The sequence below is a fragment of the Haliotis rufescens genome, unplaced genomic scaffold (assembly GCF_023055435.1).
Source record: "Haliotis rufescens isolate VD_foot unplaced genomic scaffold, xgHalRufe1.0.p SCAF_14, whole genome shotgun sequence".
Classification (NCBI taxonomy): domain Eukaryota; kingdom Metazoa; phylum Mollusca; class Gastropoda; order Lepetellida; family Haliotidae; genus Haliotis; species Haliotis rufescens.
Window position 1 is genome coordinate 33,779,727 of NW_025963824.1, and position 21,242 is coordinate 33,800,968.

The 21,242-nt window shown below is 37.7% G+C and overlaps 1 long non-coding RNA gene across 1 annotated transcript; it reads right to left on the reverse strand.

Moving 5' to 3' along the window:
- Positions 1-415: 415 nt before the first annotated feature.
- Positions 416-6,704, reverse strand: LOC125379171. The gene is made up of 3 exons (XR_007220633.1): positions 6,646-6,704; positions 6,263-6,344; positions 416-884 (listed from the first exon to the last, which is right to left on the reverse strand). It is a non-coding gene; the product is annotated as an uncharacterized LOC125379171 (long non-coding RNA).
- Between the last annotated feature and the right edge of the window lie 14,538 nt (positions 6,705-21,242).

A 21,242-nucleotide genomic window follows, 5' to 3' on the forward strand; every position in this document is an offset into this window, starting at 1 on the left:
CTCGCTCAGAAAAAAATGGAAAGTCATTGGTTATGTGCTTTGGCATTTGGCCCTGGTGAAATTAAAAGATTAGTTTGGAATGGTATCAGTACTTGTTATATCTGGACAGTGTAGTTTCATGGGAGTACGAAACACAATACAATTGTCCCAAACTGGTGCATAAGACTAATGGCATCCATAGAAAACACCTAAATAAAGCACAGAAACAAATATCAATGTCATTTGATTACTAGCGTGGAACTTTTGTTAAGTGAGCTGTATTCATAGTAGGAAAACATTCAGGGCATTAGTACATTTTATATTTGTTCAGCACCTATGTTATGGCTGATCAGTATCATATTTCTTTATGCTTATGAAGCAAAACAAATCATGTTTTGGGAAAAAAAATCATATTTATTGATTTTATGACATTTCATTGGTACATATCACAAATTGAAATTTGATCAAGCAAGAAGAGGAACTAGCATTAAGTAACCAGTGGTGTTTGCAAGAACTTACAGAACAGACTCTTCAATGCAATTTTCTAAATAAACAAATTAGTCAAATCTCAGAAGAATTTCATGGAAGAAGAATATGTAAAGTCAATTATGTTTCTGCAGTAAACCACAAAAGTCATTCAGATTTGTATAGTCAGCGTCGGTGTACACAACCTGGACATAGTCACAGTGCTTTGGCATAAATTCATTCAGACTTGATTAGGTGTCATAATAAAACCACCTACAGTCACACTGATGTGGCATTATTCATTCAGAATCATCACTTTCTGAGGTGTATCTGTTGGTTGTTATCTGGAGGATTGTTCATCATCCGGCAAGTCCCTTGTCTGACATGTCTGAGCAAGATCTTCTTAAATGTAGCTGGTGTCAGATTGTGAAATCCAAGTCCTGAAACAATTCATAACATCTTTAGAAACTTGTTATTCAAAAATTATGAAACACATATTTACAAATGTAAAAAGTTGTTTTCTCGAACAGTGGGGTATTGACAATTTATCTTGCAACTGATATTTAACCAATCTTTGAACATGTAAATAAGCCATTGCAAACAGAAAAGTGTTCAGAAAATACAAAAATTTATCCGGTCTTCTAAAACAATACCTTAAGCGCCCCACGGTTCACCTGAATTTTGCTTGAATGTTTGCATTACATCAAAATATAAGGAATGGTAAACAAGACAATGCAAAACTAAGTTACATAGGTTCTTATACATAAAAACAGAACTATTCATAATAATCAAAACTTTCAATCAGACAGGTCATGTAAGTGATCTCAAAATACAACATAATGAGCGAGTGAGTTGGTATAGTATCATGCAGCTCGTTAACAATATTGCAGCTATGGGCTTCACACATTGTACCCAAGTGGTGAATCGAACCCGGGTTTCAGAGATCGTTTTACCCACTAGGCTACCCTAGCACACCAAATACAAAAGAAAGTACATTAGGATTTCAGACAATAGATATTCTCACCAAATTCATTCATTCATTATTGGAAGCTATATTGAAATTCAAATTTTGACAAATTAGGATGAGACTGTAGAAGTATTTATCTAAGTTATTATGGATATTTAATATCTACCGTTAATTGGTAGTCGGACATAGACAGTGATAAGAGATTCACCTGAAAAGCACAACCTGAACCATCAACTAAAAACTATGTATATTACATTAAAGGGGCCGGTCATGTATTACCGGTATGTTCGCATTCATTTCTGACACTACCCTCCCTGAAAGAAAATGCAAAGCACTTTATATTTTATTGTCCATTTTTTCATAACCCTTTTCACATGACCGATCCCTCCCCTAGAGACTCTCACAATTTTTTGGGTGACCCTCCCCGTTTGTTCTGATCTGAATTAAAATATTCATGGCAATATTCTTGACTAAATTCATTATCATATTTTTATCATATTTTTATCATATTTTTATCATATTTTTATCATACCTTATCATATCCTATCTTTTTTGAAAAATAACTTAATGAAGATTAACAATAACTGGAAATCTGCCAAAAATATTGGTCTGGCAAAGTTTAAATTAATCATGATTACTGTTATAAAGTTTTGGATCCATCGTCTGTTTCTAAATACAGTGAAACCCAACTTTGACTTGCATGACATTATTGAATCATCTACCCAATGTTCTTTATGCATTGATATGCATCTGCACAGAGTGGTCAAAGTCCTTGTCTGACACATAGTGTGCTACAAGGGAGACATCTGTTTGTGTCCAGCCAAACTGTCTGATAATCTGAAGGGCTGCCTTGGTAGCATCAAGGGATATAGCTAATGCTAAATAAACATAAAACAAGTGACATCATCTTTTCTACAGAACACATGATCAAAGCCTGCCCCACCTTTGATGTTTATTACCTTGCTACTATAAAAAAAGCTAATTAGCAAAATGAACTCAATGTCAGCTCATTGTGGGCTAGGGATTAACAGGGCAATTAGTGTCGGGTGGGTATTAGCACTTGCAATTGTCTGTTAATTACTTAATTGAGTAGTGACAGCTTAGTCAGTTGTGCATTTACAACCATGCTGACTGCTATTCAACCTATCAAGTTAGTTTACTATGTAACATGCTTCCAAGGAAATGTATCTTGCTGGATAACAGTTTTTTCTACTTTATGAGATATCTGATATATAATAATGACAGTTTTGATGTGCATTTCTTTGTTGTGTTCACTAGGATGATTAGTAGTGATGGTATTTGAATTAGACACTATTTATTCCAAAAGAGGAATAGGGTTGATGAAGAGGCAAAGCTTATTTGAACACAAAGACATTTAAAAATTAATAAACAGAAACTGTACAAAAATCAGATTAACTGTTTCATTTAACTGTGCCTACAGTTGAAACTATCATGATGCAAATTTTCACTGAATCTTTTCACGACTCAGATCAGGTTGTAGTGATTTAAGTTCACATAACACTTGCTAATCTCAAATAACCCATCCTGACTTGTGGCGCTTTTTATGATTTGGTTTGGTTTGTTGTTTTATGCCGCACTCAGCGATATTCCGGCTATATGTAAATAATCGAGTCTTGACCAGACAATCCAGTGATTGACATCATGGTCATCGACCCACACAATTGGGATCAATGACCTGCATCAACCAAGTCACCGAGCCTGACCGCCACCCGATCCCGTTAGTCAACTCTTTAGACAAGCATAGTCGCCTGTTACGGCAAGTATTGGGTTGCTTTATATTTGTGTGTCCAAATTACGCGATTATTAGAAATAATATGTATTATTATACACATGAATATGATATAAAAATGGCTTAATATGGTAATGTTGAAAATTATGTACAGGAAAACATTGAAAGAATTTATCGATACATGCATTTTTGTCAGAATCTGTTAGATTTAATCCATATGGCTTCATACTTGAATTATCTACTTACAATTTAATAACTACATTATTGCTTAACTGATAGTATTGAACTTTATTGTAATTAATACTTTTTGTGTATTTGATAAGCGTATAGATAGGCAATCAGATTGTTTGCAAATCCATTACATTTTGAAATAAATATGTTCAAAACACATGTAGTAGTACATATTATTTAGAAGATGGCAATAGTTATGACATGAAAAGATGTAATGTGTAGGATTCTCAAAATGGTATCCACAACGGCGGGTAGTAGAAACATGTTGTGTTAGTTGTTTAACGCCACACTCAGCAATATTCCAGCCATATGACAGTGATCTGTAAATAATCGAGTCTGTACCAGACGACCGAGTGATTGACAATGTGGGCACTGATCTAAGCAATTGGAGCAGAATCGTGAATATTAACCTAATGAAGGAGTAAATATATACTCCGAAATGTTGTGATCCTCATAATAAAGAAGTTGACATCAATACATTTCCTCCTTTAAGTCCTTATGTGTATCACTTGTAAATAACTTTCATATACTTCAGGAGTATATCTGTGATACATGTGTGCACTTAAATAAATCACTGCATCCTTACCTGAGGCAGGAATAGATAATTTGACAGAAACCATAGTCAAATTTATAGCAAAATACAGGTATTTGAAGATTTTCAGTTGTGGCGACACTTTCAGTGAAACCCATACAGTATTTGATTTGTAGTAGTAAACTGTTCTAGTATTTTCTGTTTGTAGCTGTAAAGAAGTTCCGTAATTGTAGCGAGCACCTGCACAGACATTAGGAGAAACAAGATGACATAGATATTGACCCATTTGTAAAATGTACAGCCTGAAGTATGTTTGTTGCCACAAATCAATAAAATAGTTCCATATTGGTTGATTTATTTGTTGTAATGTAAGGGCAGATTAGCATCAGTTAATTACTGACAAAAATCTCTTGTGAAACCTTTCAACATGTTCAAATGATACTTCGAAAGGCCACTGAGAATAATTGTGATCTGACAGCACCATGTTAGGATTTTTAAATACAGTTTCAGCTTGACATTGAGTACTTTAAACTTCAAAGCGTATAATATATTCACAATAAGTTAGCTGCGTCTGCCAATCAGAGTCGGCGAGTAAATTGGAGTAGGGAGCTAATTTCTAAGATAAACTTGTTTTAACGTTTCACAACTATTTGTGTTTGTATGAGACGATGTGTGTTTAATTCCATATATCTTACTTCAAATCATGTTATCACAATAAATTGAGTTGCGTATAGGATAAGTTGGAGTAGACGCTAATTTCTAATGTAAACTTGTTTTAACATTTCACAATTATTGATCTTTGCAAGTTATCAATCCAAGTTTAATTTCATTTATTTTACCAAGGTAAAAAAAAATAAGGTGCCATTTTCGCCAAGTTATAATCGGCGTTTTCGCTTTCGGCAAGGGTTTTGCCAATCGTTGACGTATTAGCTATAACCCGCTTATTGCAAATTATAAGTTTCAATATATAATCAATTTAACCACTGGAATAAGTAAAAAATGAAATAAAAACATATAGAAAACAAAGGTGCTTTCATAAACAAGCACTTGATATAAAATGCGCAGCTGCAGGCAATATTTAGTAAACAAATAATTAAAACTGTCAACATTGCTGGGCTTATGCAAAAACATAGCGTGTGGACACGATAGACCACTGAAAAGAGCATATATATGCACACCCAATGACCCCTGACATCACAAGGCATTGTTTTGCCAGTGTGTCAGGCAACAAAATACTACAAATTACATCAGAGGGTATTGTGACCTGTTTGAAAAGTTTGTGGTACTGTATTCTAAAGGTAGGCCCAAGATTCTAGACAATCAAGTGATTGATATTGTGAACAACAATACACGCTGTCAGATGGTCACTGTCAGATGCCATGAACCAGGTCACCGAGCCTGATCACCCGATCTATTAAGTTATCTCTTATGGGTGAGGCGAAAACAGCACCTTGTTTTGGCAAAAAGGGCTACTAATTGTCGTTGTCTCTTATCTGGAGATGTTGTGATGTTGTTGGCAGAAAGGGGAGATATATATGAAATTTCTATAAAATTACTATTCATTTCCTACTTACTAAAATAAATATGAAATATATAGTATACATGTAGTCCAGTTTCAGCTTGACATTGAGCTAATCTGAGTAAAGCTACTTAAATCTTCAAAGCATGTGATCTTTCAATGATAAGTTTAGTTGCACCTCCCAATCAGAATCGTGAGTAAATTTGAGTAGAGGCTAATTTCTAATGTGAACTGTTTTTAGGTGATTAACATTTCACAATTATTTGTGTTTGCAAGTTTAATTTCATTTATTTTACTTCAAAGTAATCAAAGCATGTTATATTTTCACAATAAGTTCAGTTGCATCTCCAAATCAGAGTCGGCGAGTAGAGGCTAGTTTCTAATGTAAACCTTTTTGAACATTTCTCATTTATTTGTGTTTACAAGTGACCATGCGAATTTAATTTCATGTATTCGGGCATGTTCAGTACCAAGGTAAAATAAATAACAAGGTGCTGTTTTCACCGGGCAATAGCAGGCGAGGTGCCGTTTTCGCTATATAGTATAACCCTCACTTAAAACTAGCATAGGTTGATGGGGACCAATTCCAACCCTGAATCCCCACATGAGTGGGTATGGTTTTACGCTGTTTTTAGCAATATTCCAGCAATACCACAGCAAGGGACACCTGACATGGACTTCACACATTGTACCCATGACAAGAATCGAACCTTGGTCTTCAGCACTTCAACCACTAGGCTACCCCACCGCCGAAATTCCCAACATGATAAAGTTGTCATCATGGTATTCTTCAACAAGTTCAAGTGAAAATATCCATACCTTTCAAATGTCTTATCTTCCACTTCACTATGTTCACTGTTGCAAAACTTCTGTCATTTAATTTGTTCTTGATTCTTGACACCTGCAAAAGTAAGTTTAGTCTATTAACCATTCTCACAGATTGGTGAGTACCACAGATTGCTTTGACGGTACGATATGAACTAAGAAAATGAGTCACATTAGAGTATCTAGTTAACGGAATATAAGTAGGCAAACATATTTCTACATCATGGATACATTAGCAAGGATTAACATAAGTTAGGTAGATTGCTTATCCTACAAAAATAAATCACACATTTACTAACATATATAAAACTTAATAAGTGGCTTACAGATGATAAATAACTTTAATACGTGATCAGTATTATTCACATATTCCTTACCTGAATCAGAGACCATGTAACAGTCTATATGTAATATGGTCTCTGTCTGAATATGTCAGTCTTCAGCTCCCTGCATGACATCAGCTGCAATCGCCAATTTTGACGAGGTTGTGAAACATTTCTGTTGTAGGAATATTACGTCCACTGGGATATCCCTTACTTACTTTGGAGATTTAACGTGCGCTTTCCGACTGATGCGTATTTCGCACACGGGCCCGGCCAGGCCATTTAATGTTTCCGAAAGGGGCGAAAGTGGTCTGTGCAACCCAAGAGGGGGGTTTAGGGGTTGCTTATATAGAATTTTGGAATTTTGAGATTTGGAATAGATGCAGATGGGGTTGGGGAGGAGAACTAAGGGAGCTGGGTATGGTGGATGTTTGTTTGTTTATGTGATTTTGATTTGGTAGGTTATTGTGTTTTTAGATGCGTTTTATTAGTTCCGTTTTTATTAAGAAAACGCCTAAGGCCTTGAAGTTTTCTAGTTTATTTTGTGGGTTTAGTATTGCTTCTAGAGTGAGAGCATTGTTTAGATTGAGGGTGGTTTGTAATGCGGTTCGATGTGTTAGGTAGTGTGTGCAGTGGACGAGTGCGTGTTCTGGGGTTTCTGGTAGTTTGCAGTGTGGGCAGTTACCTGTAGTGTGTTTTTTTTATTTTTTTAGGTGGTTATTTAGGTTGTTGTGTCCTGTTTGGAGTTTAGTGATTACTCTGTCGATTGTTTGGGATGGATGGAGAATTTTTGGTTTGGTTAGTGGTTTGCTGAGCACTTTTTTGATTTGGCTATTTGAGTTTAGATATAGGTTATGCCATTTTTTGTGATTTTTTGCTTGTTTACACTTTTAATTTCTGATTTTGAGATGGGTAAGTTTAAGCTTATTTCTGGGATTTTGAGGGATAGTTTAGCTGCTTTATCGGCGTTTTCAGTACCGTATATTCCTACGTGGGCGGGTATCCACAAGCAGGTTATTTGTTTGCCTGCCTTAGTTAGGTCTTTGGAGCTTTTAAGTATTTGATTTATTAATTTAGGTCGTTTTTTGGTATTTTTGTTTTGGAGGGCTTGCAGTCCACTTAGGGAGTCAGTAAGTATTAGGATTTTTTTGGTGTTTTTTGGATTCTTGATTATGGAGGGCTGAGGCCATGCCCATTAGTTCTGCCGTGAATATTGATTGGTTGTTTGGGAGTCGGAAGGATTGTGTGGTTTTAGTTGGTTGTGTGGTATGGACTCCGAAACCTGTGTGTTTGAAGGCGGATCTGAGGATCCGTCCGTGTAAATGTGACACCAATTTGGCCAATGTTCGTGTATGTATGCTAGTGTAGTTTTAGCTATGTTTGGGTCGGTTTGTTTATTTATTTGGCTAGCTAGTGTTGTGTCTATTTTGGGTATTTTAAGTTTAGGGGTGAAGATATTTGATTGTTTGCAGTTTTCTTTAAGATTTTTAATTTGGTGTTCATTTAGGTAGTTTGTTATTCTTTGGGGTGTAAGGGGTGTTTACGAGCTAGAGCTTGGTTTTTGGGGCTGATGTTTTGGTTTATTAAGTTTTGGATGAGAGGGTTTGATTGGGACGCGGCCCAGAAATTTAAGCTTAGCTGTTCCCTGCGTAGACTAAGTGGCATTTCTCCTGTTAAGGCCTGAAGTGAGGTGTAGGAGGTGCCATGTTGGGTGCGTGTAATTAGTTTGAGAGCCTGATATTGTATTAAGTCAAGTTTTTTAGATAGAGAGTTGTTTAGGGTGTTGTATATGGCGCAGCCATAGTCTAGTTTTGATCTAATTAGTGATATGTAGAGTGAGAGAAGGGTATCTTTGGAGGCTCCCCAGTTAGAGCCAGTTAGGCATCTTAGGGTGTTTAGGTCTTTACTGCATTTAGTTGTTAGGTTTTGGATGTGAGCATCCCAGGTTAGATGTTCATCGAAAATAAGTCCTAAGAATTTGGTTTGTTTTTGAAATTTGATTGTTTGATTGTTTAGCTGGATGATTGGGGAGGCGGGTTTCATGTTTTTATGTTTGAATACTATACTGAGGGCGCCATTTTGGAACACAAATGTAAACAAACACTCAAACCTCGTGTAATCGATGTACACCGTGATGCTTGATTGCGATATGCCTACCTCGTGCATCGATACATTGTTCTCAATCACCTCTAACACGGAAATCCCGGTCTAAATCCATCTGAGCCATTCACAACGAGGACGTCAAGTATTTCGAAAACTCGATTGACAGCCGAAGGAAGAGCAGCTTGCGGATGCCAGGTACGTAGCAGGGCTTCGAGACATAATGTTCCATCATTTCTATACAGAGATCTTATGGAATGGATTGATTTAGATATTTTCCTGATCTCCATGTTACTACTGTAAACGTCAAGGGCCTTTTAGTTTTGTTGTTTTCGGAAACCTTTTGTTATTATTATGATCAAGTGTTTGTTGTGACATGGGATTTGGGCTTGCATAAGAGTTACAGGTGTAGGACTTTTAAGGGTTGTGTCCTTATTTCAACATAACGCTGGGATTTGATGATACGGGTTAGTTACCAAGGGTATAAATCAGGAAAAGTGCATGTCATACAAAACGTGGCATTCAATTCCAATCATGTGTTGCCACCTGAAAGTGAGATATGGATTACAATGAATAATGGCAGCTTATCAATCTTTAACAAATTCACACTGAAACTTTGAAAGGATTAAGACAAGTTAGTTGTTTTCTGTTTCAACATGTTCAAGGGAGGATACGAAGTAATGAGTGAGTATTTTTGTGTGTGATAATTACAAACTACATGTATTCATCATGGTATATTTCAATGCAATGTGAAACATCACAATCACAATATTCGAGCTCTGTGATGGCGTCCTGTAAATAATTGAACATGGACCAGGCAATCTAGTGATTGTTATTATCAGCAAAGATCCATGCCCTCAGAGTATGATGACAACCTAGTCTGACCACCCGATTCATTAGTTGATTAGTGTTTGGATGTTGTTTTGTCGTTGTGTTTGTGTGTATGTATGAGTTTATTTAACTTAAATCATGAATCTTATACTTGTTTCTCTGTGCTTTAACAATGTAACCCAAATTTCCTTGGAAATAATAAAGTATTATCTTATTCATATCATTTCTGAACAAAGTGTAATATCAAGGTTAGATCTCTGGAAAAGCCAAACAAATAGCCTAGAAATAAAAGTAAATACTGCATTGCATTAATCTGCATTTCAAGAAAATTTAGCAATAATTCAGGGAATGATATTGACTTAATGAGGATCTTTCTGCATTGTTGAACAAGTTATTCCCTATGTAATGTATGTGTTGAATGACCCTGACTTTGTTGTCAAAATATTTTTTTGACATTTGTTAGATATGGGGATAAATGTCATCTCTGAATGTTTGACATGAATTATTATAATTAGGGCAATTCGAAGTCACAACTGGGGTCTTTTCATTTGGATCAAATGTACAACATGTACAGTTTGGGCATTTCTGTGATGTGAATGCAACTTATGTTTGTAGAATGTCAGGATGAATAAAAGAAACAGTCATCTGTGTAGCATCAATGCAAAGAAAGACCATAGAAGAGAAACAATGAGGAACGAGAGAAGAGCAACAGTGAGTGATAAATATTTTGAAATTATTCTGTTTTGTTCATATGGTTATTTTGCAAATATTTCTTCAGTTTGTTCCTTATCGCTGTGGGCACAGATGTCCTATTATCTTAGGCACTACAATTTGCTGTGCAGAGTTGCATCTCTTGGGCTTAGCAGAAACCTATAGTCATGGGTTCTAATCCTGGTTCTCCCCGATTATGTTGCTAGGTTTGTCAGCGTTATACACATGCTCGTGGGATTCATCAAATACCTGCATCACTTAGGGCTTTCTTCCCACATCAAGCTAACAGGCGGTGATATATCTGGAATACTGTTCAAAGCAGTGTTAAACCCAACTCACTTATTTAACACTGCATCCAGCAATAGATTGGCTATATGACAAGGATTGTAAATATATATTTTCCCATGTTGATGACTTGAAACAATCACTAAATGACATCTCTTAAAAATATTCCAAACAGTCTATGCTTGCCATACAAGCCTAATTAATAGACCAGGTAGTGATTATCTTAAATGTTTGGCATATAACAAGACTCACATATGATAACTTAAGTGATTTTGCTGCCTTCTATCTGTTAGTACATGTGGCAACAATTCTTTTTGATTGCTAAAATCTTTGTACATAATGCTGTAGAAACTGAAGTCCTGCTTGAGATCCCTGGATGAGTACTCCAGGTGGACAATCTGGAAAGACCAGACAAGGGAGTACTTAACAGAGAGTGCACCCCTTCAGATATCAGAGGTGATTTGCAGACAGGGATGATGAGGGTCCTGTTATTTCAATGGAGTCTTATAGCCACACTTATCTTATGAAACCATGCATTGCTTGGGCATCTCAGGAATAATAACACATGTTTCCTTAGCTCTGAGAACGTCTGATGACACATTGATCTGTTATGTCAAAGGTCAAAGTCACAACCAGACAAAAAGTTTGTTTGTGGTCTAACTCTTCCTTTGGGCAGGGGTCGAATTTGAAAAAAGGTCGTGCGTGACCTATATATACTACATTTTCCCCTAAATTGCCTGTTCTGCAGAAATCTTAGTAACTTTTATACATATACTGGTTATATTATTTTCATATTTTTTTCAATGATATGTTGAATTCTACTAAAGGACTGCATATTTGGTTTATGTGCTGGATAGCTCTTTGAAAAGTTTTTGAAATATTTATCACTGATATTGAAGGTCAAATTCACACTCAAAAGTGATAACTCATGAAGGGTTGAATAATTTGAATACACATATATGAGCTGTGGTTACAACTCCAGCTTCAAATTAACTCTCAATCTCTTTTAATAAAAGAATTCACAGTAACTGAGGAAGAGCTCACTGTGGTACCATAAAACTAGGGTGAGGCAAATTTCAATGAAGTTAGCATTTTTGATATAACAAGTACATGTACCGTTACAAATAGTCTTATTATCATCTCACTAGGACCAAAGACCCAAATGAACACATTGTCAGTGACTTTTTCTTTTTCGAAGTTCAAACTTGAAGTCTGGACATGAAATTTAAGGATATCACTATACGAGAACTGATGTTTGTTCATTAAATACCATTAACATCTGAAAAGAACAATATATGAAATTGAACAATTATCTTCTCCAAAAAATGTTTTAGGAGGATATTTACCATTAAAGTAACACAGAATATTACAACAGCTATCTGTTATGCACAGGCTAACATTATTTACCAGGAACAAGACATGAAGAAAATTTGCATCCGGATACCTTCCGGAAACCTATCAGATGCCTTCAGCAACCTTCAAATTTCTTGGTATTTTCAAGATAATTTTTTTATGTGTTTCACACTTAAGTGAACAAAATGCACCCCCGGCCCAAAATTTTGACATTTTTTTTGGAAGGTTTCCGGAAGGTATCCGGGCCGAATCCAAAATGGGTAGGTATCCGGAAGTTATCCGGAAGACGGAAACCTATACTTTTTTTGCTGTGCGGTGATGGTACCGTATGCAGGTGATTGACACCACGTGTCGGTGATGGTACCGTATGCAGATGATTGACCCCACGTGTCGGTGATGGTACCGTATGCAGGTGATTGACCCCACGTGTCAGTGATGGTACCGTATGCAGGTGATTGACCCCACGTGTCGGTGATGGTACCGTATGTAGGTGATTGACCCCACGTGTCAGTGATGGTACCGTATGCAGGTGATTGACCCCACGTGTCTGTGATGGTACCGTATGCAGGTGATTGACACCACGTGTCAGTGATGGTACCGTATGCAGGTGATTGACACCACGTGTCAGTGATGGTACCGTATGCAGGTGATTGACACCACGTGTCGGTGATGGTACCACGTGTCGGTGATGGTACTGTTTGGAACATTGTTCATCTTACGCTGCTCCATTCATCCACAGTGTCCGTGATTGATAACATGAACATCGATCCACGCAATTGGGATACGATGACATGCAACAACCAAGTCTGCGAGCTTGACCACCCGAGCATAGTCGTCTGTTACGACAGGCATGGGTTGCTGAAGACCAATTCTACCCCGGATATTTATGGGTCTGCAGGGACTTTGTATCGAGATTACATTTTTCTTACCTACGACTCAGAAACCAGACTCGATTATTTACAGACCGCCGGCATATAGCTGGTATATAGCTGGTATATTGCTGGTATATTGCTGGTATATAGCTGGTTTATAGCTGGTATATTGCTGGTATATTGCTGGTATATTGCTGGTATATTGCTGGTATATTGCTGGTATATAGCTGGTATATTGCTGGTATGATGAAAGAACATTGGGCGTTCTGCCCCAGGCTCGCACCCATTGACCCCAAGCACGGAGGTATAAGAATGACGTCACGCTAAAAATAGCTTACCAGCGTAGTACATTACAGGTTGTGTTGCAATCTGGGAAAACCCTGGCTTAAGATAGACCAACGGCTATACATTCAAACATAACCTAATCAGTATAATTAAAACTATACAATAGTATGTATGAAATTCCTTTAAAATAGAAAGGGTGCAATGTTGTCAGTTCTTCTATGTTTACATTAGTTGCATAGGTAAAAGAAGAATTGTTTTTGTTACTGTAAACACGAGGACGAACTAGGTCACATAACAGTCTTCTCCACTGAAGGCAAATAGTTGTGTAAACAAACCTACGAGGAAGGCAGTCCTCTGTATCCACGGGTTAACATAAACACACAAGCACGTTTGTTATTGAAGGTAACCTAGGCCCGTCTCTGTAGTTTTGATAGGCTATGAAGTGGATAAACATATAAGCTCTATTTACATCGTGTGGGCTTCATTTCACGTGTAACCATGCCTGCTGACGGATGGAAAGCATATTTGTCTAGTATTTATTTGAATCCCAAACACCCAGCCTCCTTTTCTGGGCCTGCTAAGTTGTATCACATTGTGAAAAAGGAGGGGAAATTTGATATTAGTTTGCATCACATAAAGAAGTGGTTGACATCCCAAGATGCCTTTTCGCTTCAGCGACCTTTAAGATACAAGTTCAAGCGGAACAGAGTGGTGGCTTCAGGCCTCAATGCTCGATGGGATATTGACTTGGCTGATGTATCTAATATAGCCTCGGACAATGACGGTGTGAAATACTTACTCATAGCTATAAATGTATTCACACGTTTTCTGTGGGTTGAGCCCCTTAAAAATAAAACACCGGATGCGGTCATTAAGGCCTTGAAGAAGATATTTTCCCGCGCTACCCTGCCACAAATTATACAATCAGACAAAGGTCGAGAATTTGAAAATAAGAAAATGAGGTCTTATTTAAGAAACAAGGGCATGACTTACTATGCCACACAGAATGAAACCAAGGCTTCTTATGCCGAGAGAGTGATACGGACCCTCAAGACCACGATGTACAGATATTTCACCTACAAACAAACGTATCATTATTTGGATATTTTACAAGACCTCGTCCGGGATTATAACCACAGACCTCACAGATCATTGAATGAAAGATCACCCTCAAATATTAATCAAACGAATGAAGCTCTGGTATGGAAAGAACAATACATTGACACTTTGACGAGACCAGTCAAATCGAAAGCTGAAATCAAAAAGAAGTCCATGAAGAAACCCTTTAAATTTAAAGTGGGCGATCAAGTGAGACTCTCTCATTTGAGACATACATTTCAAAGAGACTATCAAGAAAAATGGACTGAGGAAATCTTTATTATCAGAAGAAGGTTCTATCGTGATGGTATGCCTATCTATCTGTTGAAAGATATGGCTGATGATCCGGTTCAAGGCAGTTTCTATGCAAATGAACTACAGAGAGTAGACAAGCCTGCAGACACTGTATGGAGAGTGGAGAAGGTTTTAAAGAAACGGAAGCGAGCTGGTGTTAAAGAGATGTTTGTGAAATGGATGGGCTATCCTAAAAAGTTTAACAGTTGGATCCCAGAAACTGATCTTCAGAGTATATAAGGGTCTTCCTCTTATTCCAGTGTCAGTTGCATTTCTATCGTCATGGAGTCCACATCGTGTCCTGATTGTGGGAGACAGTTCTCTAGAAATGATAATATGCATAGACATAGGAGACAGATGCATTCATATCCTCCTCCTCCTCCGAGAACCTCACCTCCTCCTCCTCCTCCTCCTCTGGGAACCTCACCTCCTCCTCCTCCTCCTCCTCCTCCTCCCACGTCTCCTCCTCCTCCACCTCCTCCAGCACTAAAAGAACAGTTCTACTTTACCATTCCATCCAATACTGTGTTGGTGGGTCCAAGTGGAAGTGGCAAGACTATGTTTGTGTACAACATTTTACTACAGAATCGCATCCAACCTGTACCCAATAACATTATCTGGTGTTATATGGAGTGGCAGCCTCTGTATCAGATAATCAGTGAACAGTTACCCTATGTGACGTTTGTGAAGGGGATTCCTTACAACCTGCACGAGGATAACTATCTGGATGCACGGAATAACAACATGATTGTACTGGATGACCTCATGTCAGAGGCTAAAGATGATAAACGCATCTCTCAACTGTTCACCCGAACCTCTCACCATAAGAATGTCATTATTTTCTTACTGTTACAAAATCTGTTTCCCAGAGGTAAGGAGTCACGTGACATTGCTTTGAATTCTCATTACGTGACACTGTTTAATTCCCCTGTGGACAGACATCAAGTCAACTTGTTTGCCAGGCGCATCTATCCAAACAATGCTGATCAGTTTATGTCTGTGTATAAAGAAGCTGTTGAAAAACCCTATGGCAATCTGACAATCGATTTGCGTCCTACTACCTTGGAATCAGGAAGACTACAACCTAATGTACTTGAAACAGTCATCACCCCACAGCCCATAAAAGAGGAGCAGGCTGTCAATCAGTATCATTTGAAGCCAGACACCAGAAGAGATCACATCTCAGAAGTAGCCGCTCCAGTGGACAGTGAATCAGAGGACGACACTGCAACTATGCCTTCCTGTGATGAGTGTGGTATTGTGTTTGAAAATAATCATGACCTTCAGCGTCATGTCAGATCATGGTGCCCTGAGAATGGAGGGGGAACCCTAAGGAAACGAGTTAAAATGGAGACAGCTGATGAAAGTGATGTTCTACAGCCTACAATGACCTCTAAATTCAGTGAAGCTGATAAAGAGTGGGAGGTGAAAGGCTTAGAATACATGTGGAAACACACTCTAAAGCACTGTCAAGATGATGTCTTTAAGAAGAAAGAGGAGTATGAAGATCAGGGGAAAAGTGAGAGATGGATTGAAAACAAGCTCAAGAAATGCTGGGAAGCTACCTATCTAGATCGAATAGCAACAGCTGTCCGATATGTGAGTTACTTTGGATATGGACCCCTCTTCAAGCCTATCCTGGAGAAAGTGAGAGCTATGGATCCCGATATTGATTCCAAAGGATTGTCTGCTAAAATCAACAAGTGGATGAAACCTGTTGTCAAAGACATTCTGTCTCATGTAGATCTTTCTGAGGCTGAAGATCTAGAGCGTGAACAGTCAGATGTTGATGATGATGATGACACAGACACTGAATAATCACTCCATGTACATTTTTACTGTTATTGTCTTAATGTTTTGATTTTTGTGTTTTAATGAAATAAACCGTGTGTTAACAGTTTTACATTTCTGTCTGTTTTTCATTGGTAATTACATCAATCCTTGTGGTGAAACTGATACAGCAGAATAGCTGTAGGATTATCATTGCAGTAAGAAATTCCCTCAGCAAGTGTTCAACAACAACAAAAATAACAGAGCATCGACGTTTAATGTGTGTATTTATTCACATATAAGTCATTCAAAGGTACAACAAGCAACATAATGTTTTAATCACATAAAGTCCATAGACCCTCAGTACAGTAAACGTTACCTTCCCCAGTTGCAATAAAACTATGTACTGTATCAACATTGCTGTGAATGCTGTTACTGGGGGAAATGGTTCAGGTATTTACACTCGGTATTTACAACTGCGAGGTGACTGAATAATACCTCATAACAAATACATATGAAAGTTTAATTACATATGACATGCATACAGATGTAGATAAAATATAGGAAACATTTTACCAGGGATCGTTATGTACAAACATACAATACAAGAACACTGAAGGCATGAAATGGTTCTTATGTAGTTAAAACACTTTACACATTGGTAGAAGGAATTTTATAGTGTCCATGAGCTAACGTATGAATCTTATCTTTCAAAACAAATCTTTTATCATCATAAGGGCTTAAACTGATTTTGTTTATACTGACAGTGTGGAGTTGATGGTTTTGACTCTGAATTTGATTCATGTTGTGTCTAAATTGTTTTTGATCAAACAAACAGTCTTTGTACAGGCTGTGCCTTAATTGTTTCTTGATCACTGTTTTGCTCACTCCCTTAGCCGTTTGCTTCTCTTTTCCCTTATATGATAAGGAATAAAGTTTAGGTTTAAGACCAACAAACTCCTCCATAGGGACACCTCCGAGTTCATCCTTCATCTTGGCTAGCACCTTGGCATTGGTTTTGGAATAGAGTGGATGTGATTTATCATAGTTACTGGTGTCAAACATATGCCGATGTTCTGCCATATCAGCGTACAAGTTTGGTGTTTCAATTAAATAGCACAAGGAATCTGTATCTGTGAAACACAGCTGTGCCTTCTCACCATACTTGAGCTTAATATGATTATAGTGAAAGTCATACATGACAATCTTTGACAGGTCCAAAATAGAAAAGCCTGCATAGACAGGTTGATTCAGATACAAGCTAGTCTTTTTCAGGTGAACAGCTGCTAAATCTTCATTGAATATTTTGAACGCCTCAAAGGTGGGTTTAGCACATAATTTTTTCAAACGTTTGGATGAATTGACTAGTTCTACATTGACATGCTTCCTCACATTCATCATTGTCCTTCCAAACACTGAGTTATTAGCCAATTTAAAGAAAGCTTTATCCGTCTCGTTCTTAGCCTCTTTCCTTTTCTGGGTATTAAAATCTATATAGGGCTTCAACCATGTGGACTGTTTGAACTGAATAGCTCTGTGAATTTTAGACAGTTTCATACCCTGACTCAGATAAAACTGTAAGTTCCTATAATGCAGAACATACTTTTGCTTGTCATACAGATTTGGAACGAGTTTTCTGACAGGCTGTCCTTTGATACATAACTTTTCTTTGAGTTTCTTTGAATAATGAGATAACATGTCATCAGTGATTGTCATAGACTCTGGGGCTAAAGGATAATCATTGTGACTGTCATGTAACTGTTGGGGATATTCAAGATCTACCTCCAGTATATATCCTATGTCAGAGTCAGAAGCTACATCTTTAATGTTTAACTGTTCTAAATCATCATCAGCAACCCAATGAAATTCACATTCAGGTAGGGCTTGAGACATGGCCCACCCATACAGGTTGTTCGCATCCAGATAGATGAGGTAAGAATTAGGATCGCTGGGGTTATATTCCTTAACATGTGGATTGTTACTTTCCGCATACCTGGTCGAAATCATGGATATGCCACCCCTTAGTCCGTTTTCAATCATTAAATGCATGTCTAAATCAGTTAGCAATTCTAACTCTACATTGCCCATTTTCAGCATGGCATCCCATCCCAAACCAGGAAGAGTATAATAATGAGCTGCATCAAGATGATAATATTCCAAGGAAGTGTCTCTAAAATTTTCAAAAATGTCGGCTAATAAGAGAACATCAATTTTCATATAGAGATCATGATAGTCTCCCATGGTTTTTAGATCAAAGGTAGACCATACATTTTGAGCATGCGCATAGTCTTCATCTGAGATAGAACTATCAGTCAAAGTATTGTAGAAGTGATTTTGGGTGGGAAGTTCACACATTGCAAATTTAGACTCGTCATCCATAAAGTCATAGGCGTACACCCCTTTTCTCAACAATAACTTTAATTGTGTTTCATCGGGATATTCCTGTCTTAAATTCACAAATTTGTCAGAACCTTCATCAGCCAAGTTTTCCACCAAGGTATCTAGAGATGCATTGAGAAACTGTAAAGAGTCAATGAACCTGAGGTTACCAATAGAAAAGGAAATGTATTTTTCCATGTTGTTGGCCAAGCAGTCAAGTTTTTCTTTAACAGTCTTATTCAGTTGTTTCATAATCAAATGGCTATCGTAGCCACGGAGGTTGTGAAAGATCACAGGGATAAAGAATTCTTCCCTTGGAAAACTTTGTTTACCTTTCACCTTTCTAAACTGAAATTGCAGATTACATTTTTGATGGGCAGCCCCTCGATAGTTATACCCCTCTTCTAAATGGTCGTGGTCACGAACCTTGATAGATTCTTCATCAAAGGGTTTCTGACAAATATGACATGTATCTGCCATTTGAAATGCCAACTCGTCAGTTTCAGTCATTTTTAAAGTTTCAGGAACTTTAAGCTTTTCATAGATGAGATGTGCTTCATCCAACAAGCATTTAATAAAATGCGAAATGACTTCAGGACCTCTATAGGTCACTGCAGGTTTTGTACCAGTAGGTTTTGAACAAACTACCTTATAGCAGAAACCAGAGGGTTCATGTTTCTGAAAGACCGAAGTATAAGAGGAGTTAGGACTAGGCTGACAACCACTCACTTTTCGTGTTATTGCTTCAAAGTCGCAGTAAATGGCATAGGGTACACGCAGCTGTTTGCAAATACTTTTAAACTTCACCAATGTTTGTTTCTCACTTTGAGGTAACTTAATTTTCTGAATAGAGTGCGTGGAACAGTGAAGACTATGATCTTTCAATAAATCTGATCTAGTAAACCCATGGAGGCATCGTTTACAATAATATGTGGTACCATGATGTTTGGTCCTGTCTCCCATCAGTCGACTAAAGCTTCGAATTAGACAAAAGTGTCTTTTGTCTTCCTGACTTAGAAGCAATAAATCTACTGCTGGATTGAAACTATTTGAACTTATATGTAACGGGAACACGCCATCATCTTCTTCATAACCGAATACATTGACAGAAATGTCATTTTGCGTTTCAAATTTTGAAATTTGTGAGAGGGATACAGGTATATCAATGCCTTTCAAGTCAAGTTCATGTTCATACGCATTATATTTTTTAACTCTTTCAGGATGATTTTTTCTATCTACTGGATGCAGGGCAGCTAGTAAGGACCATATGAAACACTTTTGATCATCATTCTTTATGTTCAAAATGGCTTTCTTGTCAACGAGATAATCAGGTAGAGGAATGTAAGAACTTGCGGCCAGGGGGGCATACTCAGCTGTGTTCACTTCAACATGAATAATATGGTCTAGCACCCACCCACTCCCTTCAGCCTGAAATTCCTGTGATGATGTATATAATTTCTGATAAGCCTCTGCTAACTGTTGCTCAATTTCAGAAACGTTTGTGGACCAAAAGTTGATAGTTCTCAGAATGGGCTCTGCTAATATACTTTCATTGTTTTCGTCGTATTTTATAAATTTGAGTTTTAACGACAGAAACCATTTCATACCTTTTTTACTTGACAAATAATCATGTAAGATTGATTCAATGTTAACCTGTTCATCAGCTAAAAACTGAAGGATGTCAACGCTGTTTACATCTGTGGGAGTCAGTGTTATAGTTGACACACTGCCCTCAAGAGCTGACCTCTGACCTCCCCCTCTCTGGTTTCGCCTGACCTGGTACCGCTCCCGACGTCTCACGCAGCTGTCACATTGATCCACTTGCTGGCTGTAAAACCGCTCAGGGAGAGGTCGTCGACAATTGAGACATTCCCGACCTCTTGTCGAGCATTGTTGACAGAAGAGCTTGCCGGGTAATAAACACTTGGTGTGACCACACCAGTTACAGGTTGCTACTCGAGCCGGTGGAGTATTATCAGTTGACAGTGGTTGTAAGCAGGGTCGTTTCGGTTCGGGGCAAGTCTGTGTTGACTTCCGTTTAAGGTTACAGCGGTGATTTTCCAAGTTATCCCGTCTGGTGAAGGAGTGTTTACAATCTTTACAGGTGATTTTTTCATTGCCGTGAACAGTACGAATATGTCTAAGCAAACTTTGACGCTGCTTAAACGACTTCTGGCAGATGTGACAAATGTTACCTATGGGCGACACTGGTGTAGATACAGATTGTGCATTCACTCTTGATGTTAACAATTCAATTCGTTTGAGATTGACTTCTGGATCATCTGTACAATTGTTCACAGTGGCCCAAGTTTCCAACTCAGACAGTGTCTTCACACTGTTCAGAAATTTTGTTTCGATTCCATTCTACAAACAAAATAAAATAAAAATTACCTGTAGATGTTCTTAAAATTAACAAACAGACGTTCTACTTGATAAATGCATAGTAAGTTCGATGTTGTGGTCTCGGTTGCAAATTATACCAGTACTGTATCATAAGGATAGCATTATATTTTGTTATCTCAACGAAAAAATACTTCATCTTCATTATTTAACAATAATATGACAGCGTCTAAGATATAGCTTTGAAAGCAAGGTGTATGTGCTTGAATTGCATTCAATTACCTTTGTGAACACAAACCGCGAACTGTACGTGAGTCAAGGCTAAAGATGATA